Genomic DNA, 13,523 nt, shown 5'->3' with positions numbered 1-13,523 from the left:
TATTCACCAGAAGGTGAACAGCTAGTGAACTTCCTAGCACTAAACTTGGGACAAAATTCTCAGGTTTCTCTGTTTATATTTAACACTTTGCACTATTTTATTACACTTTATTAAACATTTCTTACATTTTCTTTCATTTTGCACCTTAAATGTTAAGAGATAATTGTTAAGTGTTCATTGTGACTTTAGACTTATGTTTACATTTTAATTATTTGTTTTCCATGGTTGTTTACATTTCTGTCTTAATAACTGAGGGATTATGATCAGAGGAAGGTTAAGTTTAAAATAAAAATGTTTAAATGTAATATATCTTTCTCCTGGTCCTTATTTAAAATATTTCTCCTGGTCCTTATTTATAAATATTTTATGACCCATTATTTTAAATGGCTCATAAAAATATAAATAATTATCGATATCGACCGATATGAAACACTGATATCGTGATACAGTTTTCAGCCATATCGCCCAGCCCTAGTGGATATGTCATCATTTACTCACCCATGTCTTTTCCAATCTGCATAACTGACTTTTTCTGTGGAACACAAAGAAGATCAAAAAGACATGAGGGTGAGAAAATGATGAGGGAGTTTTCATTTTGAGTGAGCTAAACTCAATAATTAACTTTGAATCAGAGTGGTGCCTTGGTGCAGAGTTTGCCTGCTTTGCTGTGTTCATTTCAGCACATATAATGGCACATGATCATTTAAAGTATTAATATTAGTATGACATGTATACTCACTTTTACGGAAGATCATGTGGCACAAGATTTTCAATCCCAAAACCTCTGGACCATGAGAGGGAAAACACAGACACACACACACACACACACACACAAATGAATATTAACAGGTTTAATAAAACAATATTGTTGACTTACTGACAGAGATATGGGCTTACAGAAATTTAGCCTACTCACCAGCTTTATTACAAAAACTAGTAGATCCAAAAGCATGGTTTGCATAGTATTCTTCAGAGTCCAAGAATGGTGGTGTCATGTCCTCTCTGTTGAACAAGTGTATATGCCAGTTTTTCCACAGTGAGACATTTTATTTTACAATAAAATAACAATATAACGTTAGTTATTTTTACTATTTCATTCTGTTATTAAAAATAAGATCAGCAAAAGGCGGCCTTCTGTACTTAACTCATATTAACATCATACATGTCCCGCTATTTATTCTGTCATTCATGCATGTTTCTCTATTAAAACGTCAGTAACTTGTAGCACTATGTTACGTGGATATATTTACATTCCGCGATATAAACAAATATTTAAAAACACAAAGTAGTCACTTTAAATCATGGCCACGACATCGTCATTATACACACAGCCTTATCTTTATTAAAACATAATAACAAAACAGTAACAGATTATGTCATCGCGATTAGCATATCACTTTAACAGTAACAGTAGAAAAATTATAAATGGTATTTACCTTCTGCCGTTTGCAATATGTGTCCATTAGCCATTGTGTCTGTGTTCATATTCGCGCTTTTTCGTTCTCAATCTGCACCGCATAACTCAAAAATTGGTCAAAATAAGAATTAATCTGTCAGATATGTGATAATCCATGTAAAAGCCATTACTACTGCACTGAACGGAGCAGGACTGCAGATAAACAGAGCAGCAACGGACTGGTGTGTAAATTCAAATTTGAGCGGTAGGAGGCGTGCCCAGTTGTCATTGGCCAGATTCCTGGATGACGTTTAGATTAACCAATCACGACCAAAGCAACAAAGAGAGACATCAAATAGCATTGCAACTGTAGAAAAACTAGTTTTAAACAAAAGATAGCAAATATGTATGTATATTGATTTTTATTTTTAGGCCGTTACATGTAATTAATTGGTAAAATGGTGTTTTCACTTATGCTTACAAGTGTATGTGTGCTATTCACTATTCACCTATAATTTCCTATGAATTTAGAGTTAAAATAGGGTTAGGTTTAGGAGTACAGACAGTGTGTACATGTCTGTCTATACTGTAAATTACAGTTACATTCACATGACCAATAATGACCCTTTTGAACTTTAGCAAATCCCTTGTCTCAACTGTATAACCACTCTTATGCCTAAATGCAGCTGTGCATACAACTGTGGCATTTTCTGTATCTGACCCTTTGCTGTATTGCAGACAGTGTTACACCACCTGTTGGTTTAGGTTTATTCCTTTGTCCACAGTAACACTTACTGCAAACACTGTCATAATTGCAACATTTGTCTACAGATTACACTGTTGACTTGTAACGTTGTGTGGACGTTACCAATATGACGATAGGAGACGTTGGGTTTTGGTTGCCATAACTAACGACTAAATATCAGTAACTGACATCAATATGACGTTGGCTTAAGGCGTTGGCTTGATGTTGGATTTTGGTTAGTTAATGCCACAACCTAAAACTAACAAATGATCAATGTCTAATCTTTTGTGATTTATTCTTTTAACATTTTAGAGCATTTGAAATAATTTTATTAGAATATTTATGCTTTATTATTTTAAATAATTTTATTGAACTGATTTATATGTATTATATAATGCACTGAATTGTAAGATGTGGACGTGTGAAACACAATTTCGTTTCTATGTTACATAGAAATGACAAAATAAAGTATCAAGTATCAAGTATCAAGTCTAATGATGTTAGAGTTTGACGTTGTGTGGACGTTACCATTATGATGTCTACAAGATGTTGGGATTTGGTCGCCATACCTGACGACTAAATGTCAGTATTTGACATCAATATGACGTTGGCTTGACATTGGATTTTGGTTAGTTATTGCCACAACCTAAAACTAACAAAAGATCAACGTCTAATGATGTTAGAGTTGGACTTTATGTGGACGTTACCAATATGACGTATACGAGACGTTGGGTTTTGGTCACCATACCTGACGACTAAATGTCAGTAACTGACATCAATATGACGTTGGCTTAAGACATTGGCTTGACGTTGGATTTTGGTTAGTTAATGCCACAACCTAAAACTAACAAAAGATCAACGTCGAATGATGTTAGAGTTTGACGTTGAGTGGACGTTACCAAAATGACCTCTACAAGACGTTGGGTTTTGGTCACCGTACCTGACGACTAAATGTTAGTATTTGACATCAATATGACGTTGGATTAAGACATTGGCTGGACGTTGGATTTTGGTTAGTTAATGCCACAACCTAAAACTAACAAAAGATAAACGTCTAATGATGTTAGAATTTGACGTTGTGTGGATGTTACCATTATGACGTCTAGGAGACGTTGGGTTTTGGTTGCCATACCTGACAACTAAATATCAGTATTTGACATCAATATGATATTGGCTTAAGACGTTGGCTTGACGTTGGATTTTGGTTAGTTAATGCCACAACCTAAAACTAACAAAAGATCAACATCTAATGATGTTAGAGTTGGACGTTGTGTGGAATTACCAATATGACATCTACAAGACGTTGGGTTTTGGTCGCCATACCTGACGACTAAATGTCAGTATTTGACATCAATATGACGTTGGATGAAGACGTTGGATTTTGGTTAGTTAATGCCCCAACCTAAATCTAACTAAATATCAACGTCTAATGATGTTAGAGTTTGACGTTGTGTGGGCGTTACCATTATGATGTCTAGGAGACGTTAGGATTTGGTTGCCATACCTGACGACTAAATATCAGTATTTGACGTCAATGTGACGTTGGCTTGAGATGTTGGGTCGACGTTGGATTTTGGTTACTTTACAACACAACCTAAAACAACAAAATATCAACACTGGCTGACATCGGTATTGACGTCACAATAACGTTGTCATTAGACGTTGGCTTGACACTGAATTTTGGTCACCTGACGTCACGACCTAAATCTAACCAAATATTAACGTCTTATGACGTTGTGTGCCTGCTTGGTGGTGAGCTGAGGTTACTCAGGTGAACTCCAATGGTTGGGCCATTTCCCTTGACTCTCCCGAGCATGCAACTGCAGGGGCTCCTGATCACTCGCAGCACCGGTGGCAACCACTCAAACAGCAATGACTTTTGGCACAATGTTGCATCACTCAAGTGTAGAAGGGTCAACAACTAGCTGGCATAGCCAAAAGGGTTTCGCCTGTGGGTCCCAAGTTACACGGACCCCTTTTGGGCCTTGAGCTCTGGTGGGCTCGCTCCTCTCAAAAGGGTGGACCACCGTGTAACTTCACAGGGTAATTAACCAAAATTGCCCTTATGCGTCAGTCACTATGGTTGATACAAGATGCGGTACACTTGTGGTACCCCATTGCTGATGTTGTGCTGCGTGTTGCCTCCAGGGGCAGAGGCAGAGGCATCCAAGGTGCCCTCCAGTACATGTCGGGTAGGTCAGGCAGACGAGTCCAGTCACCGAGAATTCCCCATGGATAACTCATCAACTTGCCGCCCAAGCACAGGGGCATGCTACCTAACAGGGAATATTGAGAGGGGACAACAGAGCGATTAAGCGTCTACGATACATGAAGCAGCTTGATGCCAATGAGCAAGGGAATCAGACATGTGACGGTGGGCCACTAATAGGTTTGAGGGCTCATTGTACACCGCAGTGGCTAGCATTACCTATGCCTATGGAGAGGAAATGGGTAACGAAATAAAATTGAAATTAGAAACAAAGTTAAAATGTCCTAATTTCTTAGGAAAGTAAATGGAGAATTGTTTTTAATAGATTTAAAATCTAAGTAAATTCAGTTTGGCTCAATAGGTGTAGCTAGACTTAACCACAGACTGGAGTAGATGAAATAAAATAAGCCCAAATAAAATAAATAAATAATTGCTGCAAATAACACAGTAAAATAAAATACACAAATAAACCAAGCATGTGGGGAGACCAAAGTAACTGATAGCCCAACAGAAGGTGGAACAAAAAGAAGCTGTAGAGGAGGAAGGAACTGTTACATTTTACACACACTGTCTCTAAGTGTTAGTCGGATGCTAACAGCTAACAGCTGAGGTAAAGGGGCTTTAGCTTCTACCCATGTAGGGCCATTAGCGCAGTAGCTTCGCTACATGCAGTGGTCTGTTTACATTAGTCTGTGATGTGTGCGCTGTCTTGAGTTTGAACCGGAAAGGCTCACTATCGCTAAGAAACCGATGCACGCTTAACAGCCGGTGTGCGTGAAGCACGTGAGCCAGATGTAAACATGCATGGGAATCTCGCTCAGCCAGTCATGACCTGTTCTTCACACTTCATTCATAATTTACACAGCGCGTTCACTTCACAGACAATGGCAAAGCATTACACCATTAAATCGACCATCAATTGCATCACATCAATGGATTAATATGAATGCAATGATACGCGACAATAAACAGACGACGTACCCAATACTGTAGTGAGATTTTTTCTCATCACACAGTTAAAACTTAAGTGGCTGTCCTGAAGAGATTTTATCTGTTCATGAGAGACTTACGCGGTTTTAAAACAAAACCCGAAAGTGGGGATTTTCTTCACCCAATATCAAATAGATTTAAATGATTATTTATTATGTAAATCATAGGCTTAGCCTACTTCAGTCGCATTCCAACGATGACACAGAGGCGGGTGCGCTGATGTTTGGTTCACTGTATTCTGTATTCACTGTATCCCCTTTATCTGTTTACTAAATCAAATATATTTAAAGTATTTATTCCTTGAATGTATATACTGTATGTACTGCAGATTTATATATATATATATATATATATACACAGGTGCATCTCAATAAATTAGAATGTCGTGGAAAAGTTAATTTATTTCAGTAATTCAACTCAAATTGTGAAACTCGTGTATTAAATAAATTCAATGCACACAGACTGAAGTAGTTTAAGACTTTGGTTCTTTTAATTGTGATGATTTTGGCTCACATTTAACAAAAACCCACCAATTCACTATCTCAACAAATTAGAATATTTCATAAGACCAATATTAAAAAAAAAAGAAACATTTTTAGTGAATTGTTGGCCTTCTGGAAAGTATGTTAATTTACTGTATATGTACTCAATACTTGGTAGGGGCTCGTTTTGCTTTAATTACTGCCTCAATTCGTGGCATGGAGGTGATCAGTTTGTGGCACTGCTGAGGTGGTATGGAAGCCCAGGTTTCTTTGACAGTGGCCTTCAGCTCATCTGCATTTTTTGGTCTCTTGTTTCTCATTTTCCTCTTGACAATAAGCCATAGATTCTCTATGGGGTTCAGGTCTGGTGAGTTTGCTGGCCAGTCAAGCACATCAACACCATGGTCATTTAACCAACTTTTGGTGCTTTTGGCAGTGTGGCCAGGTGCCAAATCCTGCTGGAAAATGAAATCAGCATCTTTAAAAAGCTGGTCAGCAGAAAGAAGCATGAAGTGTTCCAAAATTTATTGGTAAACAGGTGCAGTGCCTTTGGTTTTCAATAAACACAATGGACCAACACCAGCAGATGACATTGCACCCCAAATCATCACAGACTGTGGAAACTTAACACTGGACTTCAAGCAACTTGGGCTATGAGCTTCTCCACCCTTCCTCCAGACTCTAGGACCTTGGTTTGCAAATTAAATACAAAACTTGCTCTCATCTGAAAAGAGGACTTTGGACCACTGGGCAACAGTCCAGTTCTTCTTCTCCTTAGCCCAGGTAAGACGCCTCTGACATTGTCTGTGGTTCAGGAGTGGCTTAACAAGAGGAATACAGTAGCCAAATTCCTTGACACGTCTGTGTGTGGTGGCTCTTGATGCCTTGAATCGATTTAGCTTGACAATCCTCATAAGGCTGCGGTTCTCTCGGTTGGTTGTGCATCTTTTTCTTCCACACTTTTTCCTTCCACTCAACTTTCTGTTAACATGCTTGGATACAGCACTCTGTGAACAGCCAGCTTATTTGGCAATGAATGTTTGTGGCTTACCCTCCTTGTGAAGGGTGTCAATGATTGTCTTCTGGACAACTGTCAGATCAGCAGTCTTCCCCATGATTGTGTAGCCTAGTGAACCAAACTGAGAGACCATTTTGAAGGCTCAGGAAACCTTTGCAGGTGTTTTGAGTTGATTAGCTGATTGGCATGTCACCATATTCTAATTTGTTGAGATAGTGAATTGGTGGGTTTTTGTTAAATGTGAGCCAGAATCATCACAATTAAAATAACCAAACACTTAAACTACTTCAGTCTGTGTGCATTGAATTTATTTAATACACGAGTTTCACAATTTGAGTTGAATTACTGAAAGAAATGAACTTTTCCACGACATTCTAATTTATTGAGATGCACCTGTATATATATATATATATAAAAGTTGAGCCAACTTAAAATTTTAAGGCAACCAGCTTCGCAGATTTTTTAGTTTTCTTAACTTATTTTTGTAGAAGATTTTTGAATCATCTCAACTTTTTGTTGAATAAACTTAAAAAAAGTTTAGAAAACTCAAAAATCTGCTGAAGCTGGTTGCCTTAAAATTTTAAGTTGGCTTAACTTTTTTTTTTTTACAGTGTGTGTGTATATATATATATATATATATATATATATATTGTCATGTGTACTAGCCTACTGTCTGTTCAAAATAAATGAAAAGAAACCAAGCATAGTAGATTTTATTTTTCTTGTTGTACCGAATAATACCGAACCGTGACCCCGAACCGAGGTAATGCATCAAATCGTGACATCTGTGTGTGTGCCGTTACACCCCTAGTGTAAATATATTAATGTTTTTTGCAAAAGTAAAAAAAAAAAACAAACCTTAAAATTCACATATCATTAATCATATTTATTAGGGCGTGTTTGAAAAGAATATGGCTAATGTAGCTCAATATAAAGGAGATGAATGGTTTTGGTTATAGGCGTATGCTTATTTGTTGTGGCTCAATGAAAAATCTTGAACTAAAAATCTTCTACATGTTAACCTCCCCTAACATATTAGCAATACATTGCATAATCCAAAGAAATATTAGAAAACTTTTATTTATTCATAATAAACAGTTTAATTTATTAAATACACTTTTGATCTATATATATATATATATTTTTTTTTTTTTTTTTTTTTTTTTGAGCAAGTAAAGCACTACATTTCCCCAGTTAATTTCAGGTGAGGTTTGTTAGTAAGCAACATGAAATTGCTGAAAAAGACCATCAAATGTCTTCAAATGTAATCACATCAGCCAGTCAACGTTTACACTGAGCTTATTGAATCAATGTCAGTTTAAATAGCTACTATCAATGATTGTGAGGATAATGCTTCATCACTGACCAATTGATGTAAAGGATCAGAGGATCCACTGTGTTCTGTAATCCTATTCTTTATTTAATTTCCACAATCCAGTCAAATAACAGAAACAACTAATCTAACACAAAGCTGTTCATATCACTCACTGAGAGCTGAAACAGGAAGTTAAATATGCGGCACTATTTAAATCCGCAACCGATTGCAAACCAAATGAGACATCCATTCATAATCATCTCAGGTCAGTCAGTGAATACTTTTCCTTATTTGCTTTTTCATGTAATAAGTGTGGTTTATGTATGTTCATATTTTATAATTGGTGATCAAGAAAGAACTCTAATCCTTTTATTGTATGTTTTTTTTTTTTTTTTCCAGAGCATCACATTCAAAAGTACTGTCCAAGAAAGACTACAGTGTGGCAAAACTAAATCTTGCGAGAGGCAATCGCATCCGTTACTGCCATCTATCATCAACACTGGAGTCTCAGCAGGAAGAATTTTGTGCAATGTGCAATCCTGCCTTTGTAGAGGAGAACATTTCACAAAGCTGACAGACCTTGTTCAGTTTACAGTCAATACTGACCCCTAGTGGAAAATGTCAGGACCTCTTGAAACCTCTTGAAAAATCGAGGTGGGTGTGATTTATAAGTCTGTTTTGGAAATATTCAGAAAACTGTTCCATTCAAATATTTAAATATTTTTTGAGTAGTTCCTGCTTGTCTTTAAAAAGGACCCTGCCCTCGTTCATTGTCAGTGGAAGCCATGAATTTTATGTATGATAAATTGTAGCCTATTTCTGAAAACCATTTCCAAAACCAAAGTCAGCATTTCAAATATGCATTTGTTGTATTTGAATAATAGCCATCCTTGTGATTTAAAACTGATCTTAAATTCTCAAAGATGAGGTATGATTTTGGTGGAATTTTTAAATAAAAATCACAACTTGAAACAAATTGGTATCTTGTTTTCTAATGCACACAGAATTCAGCCATTAAGTGTTACAAATACAATATAGGGACACTTTTAAATAAAGATAATGCAGATATTAAATAAACAGCAAAGTTAAATTTTGTAAGATTTTGCAAGCACCATTTCATCATCGCCTTTTTTACAGCACCTCAAACAGCAGAGATAGTAGAGATGGTGACAGACAAAGGCCAAAGTAGCTCCTCAAAAATGAACCTCACAAAGTTTGTTTTAACAGTCCAAATGTTTACCCATCAACCCACACGTGATGACATATAGAGAAATCACAAGATATAATTTCTAACGTCTTGTTCAAATGAAGACAGAGGTTAAGTTCAAGCCCACACAGCGTTCACAGTCACATCAATAGTGGTCCATATGACCAAAAGTAAAACATAACGGTTTTGACTTCTGTTTTCTCAAATACATGACCTCAGTTTTAGCTTCAGAATAGGCTACACGTTGTGTTTGTTTCATAGTGTGTTACTTAATCTCTGATTAGTGAGCTCCTCTATTACTATTGCTCATACACAGAGTTTTATCAAACCCTTATTACATTTCGGTATGTAATAAAAATGAAACAGGGAAATACCATGCATTTACACAGAAAGAGGGACAGAGGCATATTTAAAAACTCATAGAGACTGGATTACCTCTTTTGACCTTAGCTAGAAGGCTACTAGGACCTGTAGAAACCCCCCAAAATACCATACAGCAATGCATTCAAAATAACTCTGAACATCTCAAAGGTGTCATGAACTGAGAAATCTAATTTCCCTTGATTTTTTGACATATAACAAGTCAATGTACTATAAAAACATGCTGTAACTTTCAGAACTCAGAGCATTTTGGTTAGTTCAAAAACAGCTTTTATTGAAACCAAGCTGCCAAAAGTCTCGCTCTGGAATTTATCACATTATGACGACAGTACGACAAAATTCTGCAGTGCCTCTGCAGAAAATTGTCAACACCCATCAATGAGGACCAGAAACTGTTTGGTTACCCATATTCTTCAAAATATGTGAGTATATTCATATACGTGACCCTGGACCACAAAAGCAGTCATAAGGGTTATTTATTTTTTTTTTTTAAATTGAGATTTATACTGCAACTGAACGCTGAATAAATAAGCTTTCCATTGATGTCTGTTAGGATAGGACAATATTTGGCAGAGATACAGCTATTTGAATATGGAATTAGATTTGTGCCAAATAAAATGAATGTAATTTTTAAAGAAACGTATGAAAATATCAAGTGAAACTGAATAAAATGTCTTTGAAACTAAAAAATAAATAAATTACAGGCAAAATCTTTGACCTCGTTTTTAATACACTGCAGGTTTTGCAACTGTTTTCTCATCTTTCATTCGTTGATCTGTACTTACGCTTCTAAAGTTTTCGTTTACGATTCTGAAGATTTCATTTACGCTTCTGAAGTTTTCGTTCGCCATTCTGACACAAAGCTCTCGTGGGGGCGGGGTTAACAGCGGTGTGTTCTCATTGGCTACTGAGTTTTTGATTGACAGCTTCTTGACCTGGAAGTGAAGGCGTCAGTATCGTTGCGCCTGTGTGGATGTGAGCGTCTGTTAGCGGCTTCCTATTTCATTTTAATGATATAAAATGATATATAAAGATTTTTTATTATTATTTTATCAGTATTTTTCTGCTGCTACACTACATTGATGAGATGATTTCTTAGGAATAGCACAGATGAATGATATAATCATCATGATCATCAATCATCGTTGTTATCAGGATACTCACGGTAAGTGTTCTTGATTTAGTCCAATCACAGGACCTGGTTATCTACACACAGTTACAGTCTTCAATTAGATCATATTTGCTTCGATTAGTTCATATTTTCCCCCAGCACATAGATTGTACAGTACTAAATTTACTGTATCTGACAATAACCAATGCTATTTTACAAGCCCGCTGTCAATCACTGCGCTGTCAACTTTAGCAAGGTAAGCCTTTTACAAACAAACAGATCTAACTGCGAGCCCCATGAGTGCAGACGGCGCGCTGCCTCGGCAGCAGCGGGTCCAGCACCACGAGGCGCAGAAGCTTGGCTTCCGTCCTCTGTAAACAGAGCCAAGCGGGAGCGCAGCTGCCTCACTGTGAAACGATCACAGTGAGCACAGCCGGCCCCCTCAAGAGCCGACCGTGCATGCTGCACCCCCAGGCACACTACACAAAGCTCATGTGAGTCGCTAGGAGTGATGTACCTTACGCACGGTGGGACACATCTCTTAAAACTGTGCTCACTCATCGCTTTTCTTTCTCTTTTTTAAAGTTCTGCTTCACACAAGCACACACAAACAAACGGCTCCTGAAGACAAGAAGCTGATGACGTGCTCTACAGGTGCCCTTTTATACTCATGGTCGCACCAGTAACACGTCATAGGCCAATGTCAAGTTCATTGTCATGTTCCACATGCACTTCAGACACCGGTCCCGCTGAGGGCGTTCCCCAAAGTGTCCTCTAGGGGACGCAGTGCGAGTTCCCATTCGATAGGGAACAGTAACTTTTCAAACAGATCATGTTTCAATAAATGTTGGTAATAGTGCTAAAACCTTTGACATTTCAAAGAAAAATATCAGGGAAAACATATGACAGTAAAATATCAGATGGTGTTTTCCCACATAAAACTCCCTGAAGTGATAGAGATAGTTCACCCATAAATCTTCAAGTTGTTCCAAACCTGCATGAATTTCTTTCTTCTGCTGATCATAAAAGAACATATTTCTTTAAGAGATGTGACCCTGGACCACAAAACCAGTCATAAGAACAGGTATATTTGTAGCAATAGCCAACAATACATTGTATGGGTCAAAATTATCGATTTTTCTTTTATGCCAAAAATCATTAGGATATTAAGTAAAGATCCCATGAAGATATTTTGTATATTTCCTACCTTAAATATATAAAAACTTAATTTTTGATTGGTAATATGCATTGCTAAGAACTTCATTTAGGCAGCTTTAAATGCGATTTTCTCAATATTTTAATTTTGTTGCACCCTCAGATTCCAGATTTTCAAATATGGAATTAGATTTGTGCCAAATAAAATGAATGTAATTTTTAAAGAAACGTATGAAAATATCAAGTGAAACTGAATAAAATGTCTTTGAAACTAAAAAATAAATAAATTACAGGCAAAATCTTTGACCTCGTTTTTAATACACTGCAGGTTTTGCAACTGTTTTCTCATCTTTCATTCGTTGATCTGTACTTACAAATGCACTTCCAGAGTTTTCATTTACGCTTCTAAAGTTTTCGTTTACGATTCTGAAGATTTCATTTACGCTTCTGAAGTTTTCGTTCGCCATTCTGACACAAAGCTCTCGTGGGGGCGGGGTTAACAGCGGTGTGTTCTCATTGGCTACTGAGTTTTTGATTGACAGCTTCTTGACCTGGAAGTGAAGGCGTCAGTATCGTTGCGCCTGTGTGGATGTGAGCGTCTGTTAGCGGCTTCCTATTTCATTTTAATGATATAAAGTTAGGAGTTTTGTTTTTGAATTCAATCTGTATTCATCTGTTGCTACTACTCTGTCAACATAAGCTTTTAGGAGCATGAGAAAATGCGAGAGAAAAAGGTCATATTGAGGTTTAATTATTAAAGTACTGTAATACTGGAAATATCGTATAATGTCCAGTGTTCTCTTATTATATGTGTTTATTGCTCTTGATTCTTTTGCATTATAGGGTCTAATTAGGTTGAGCTGTTACATTTGAAATACAATACTATACTGTGATATTCAGACGTCAAGAAAGTCTCACTCCAACCAGGCAATCAAGCTCATTTTATTACATATCCCACACAAACAATGTTCTTGCTGCCAATTGTTTTATCATGCTGATCATTTTGTTTAGTTATTTTATTTAGTTAACATCATCTAACATTTAAAATTGGAAATACATTTTTAACAATCATCAACTCTTTCAAGTGTGACTTTTATAAACCAGTTGAATGAATGTAAATTAAAATATGAATTAATTCAAATAAATTGACATTCTTTATTGTCACTATAGCATATACACAAGTATCAAAGTGAAAGTCTTGGATGCAATTATGTTGTGACAGGAAAGACCAGAATCCACAAAACACTAACTGCATATATACATAATGCACAGTACTATTATATTTTACATTACCACACAAAATGCAGAAGAACATAACATACAGAATGTTTAAAATTCATGTGTTTTAAACACTGCAATGATCCTTTCAACAGTTCCTGTTACAGTATAAGTTACAAAACAGTGAATGAGTATGTAATGTACTGGAGTGCAATATCAGTCTTTACGGGGATAGTCCACGCCAAAAAAAAGAAAATTATTTCATTTACTCACTTTCATGCTATTCCAGATGTATA

The 13,523-nt window shown here is 36.6% G+C and overlaps 1 long non-coding RNA gene across 1 annotated transcript; it reads right to left on the bottom strand.

Moving 5' to 3' along the window:
- Nucleotides 1-757: 757 nt before the first annotated feature.
- Nucleotides 758-1,738, bottom strand: LOC131554091 (uncharacterized). The gene is made up of 3 exons (XR_009274330.1): nt 1,437-1,738; nt 917-1,002; nt 758-784 (listed from the first exon to the last, which is right to left on the bottom strand). It is a non-coding gene; the product is annotated as an uncharacterized LOC131554091 (long non-coding RNA).
- Nucleotides 1,739-13,523: the final 11,785 nt, after the last annotated feature.

Source organism: Onychostoma macrolepis, chromosome 15, assembly GCF_012432095.1.
Source record: "Onychostoma macrolepis isolate SWU-2019 chromosome 15, ASM1243209v1, whole genome shotgun sequence".
Lineage (NCBI taxonomy): Eukaryota > Metazoa > Chordata > Actinopteri > Cypriniformes > Cyprinidae > Onychostoma > Onychostoma macrolepis.
Note: the sequence above shows the minus strand (reverse complement) of the source record. Positions and strands in the feature narration are given on the sequence as shown.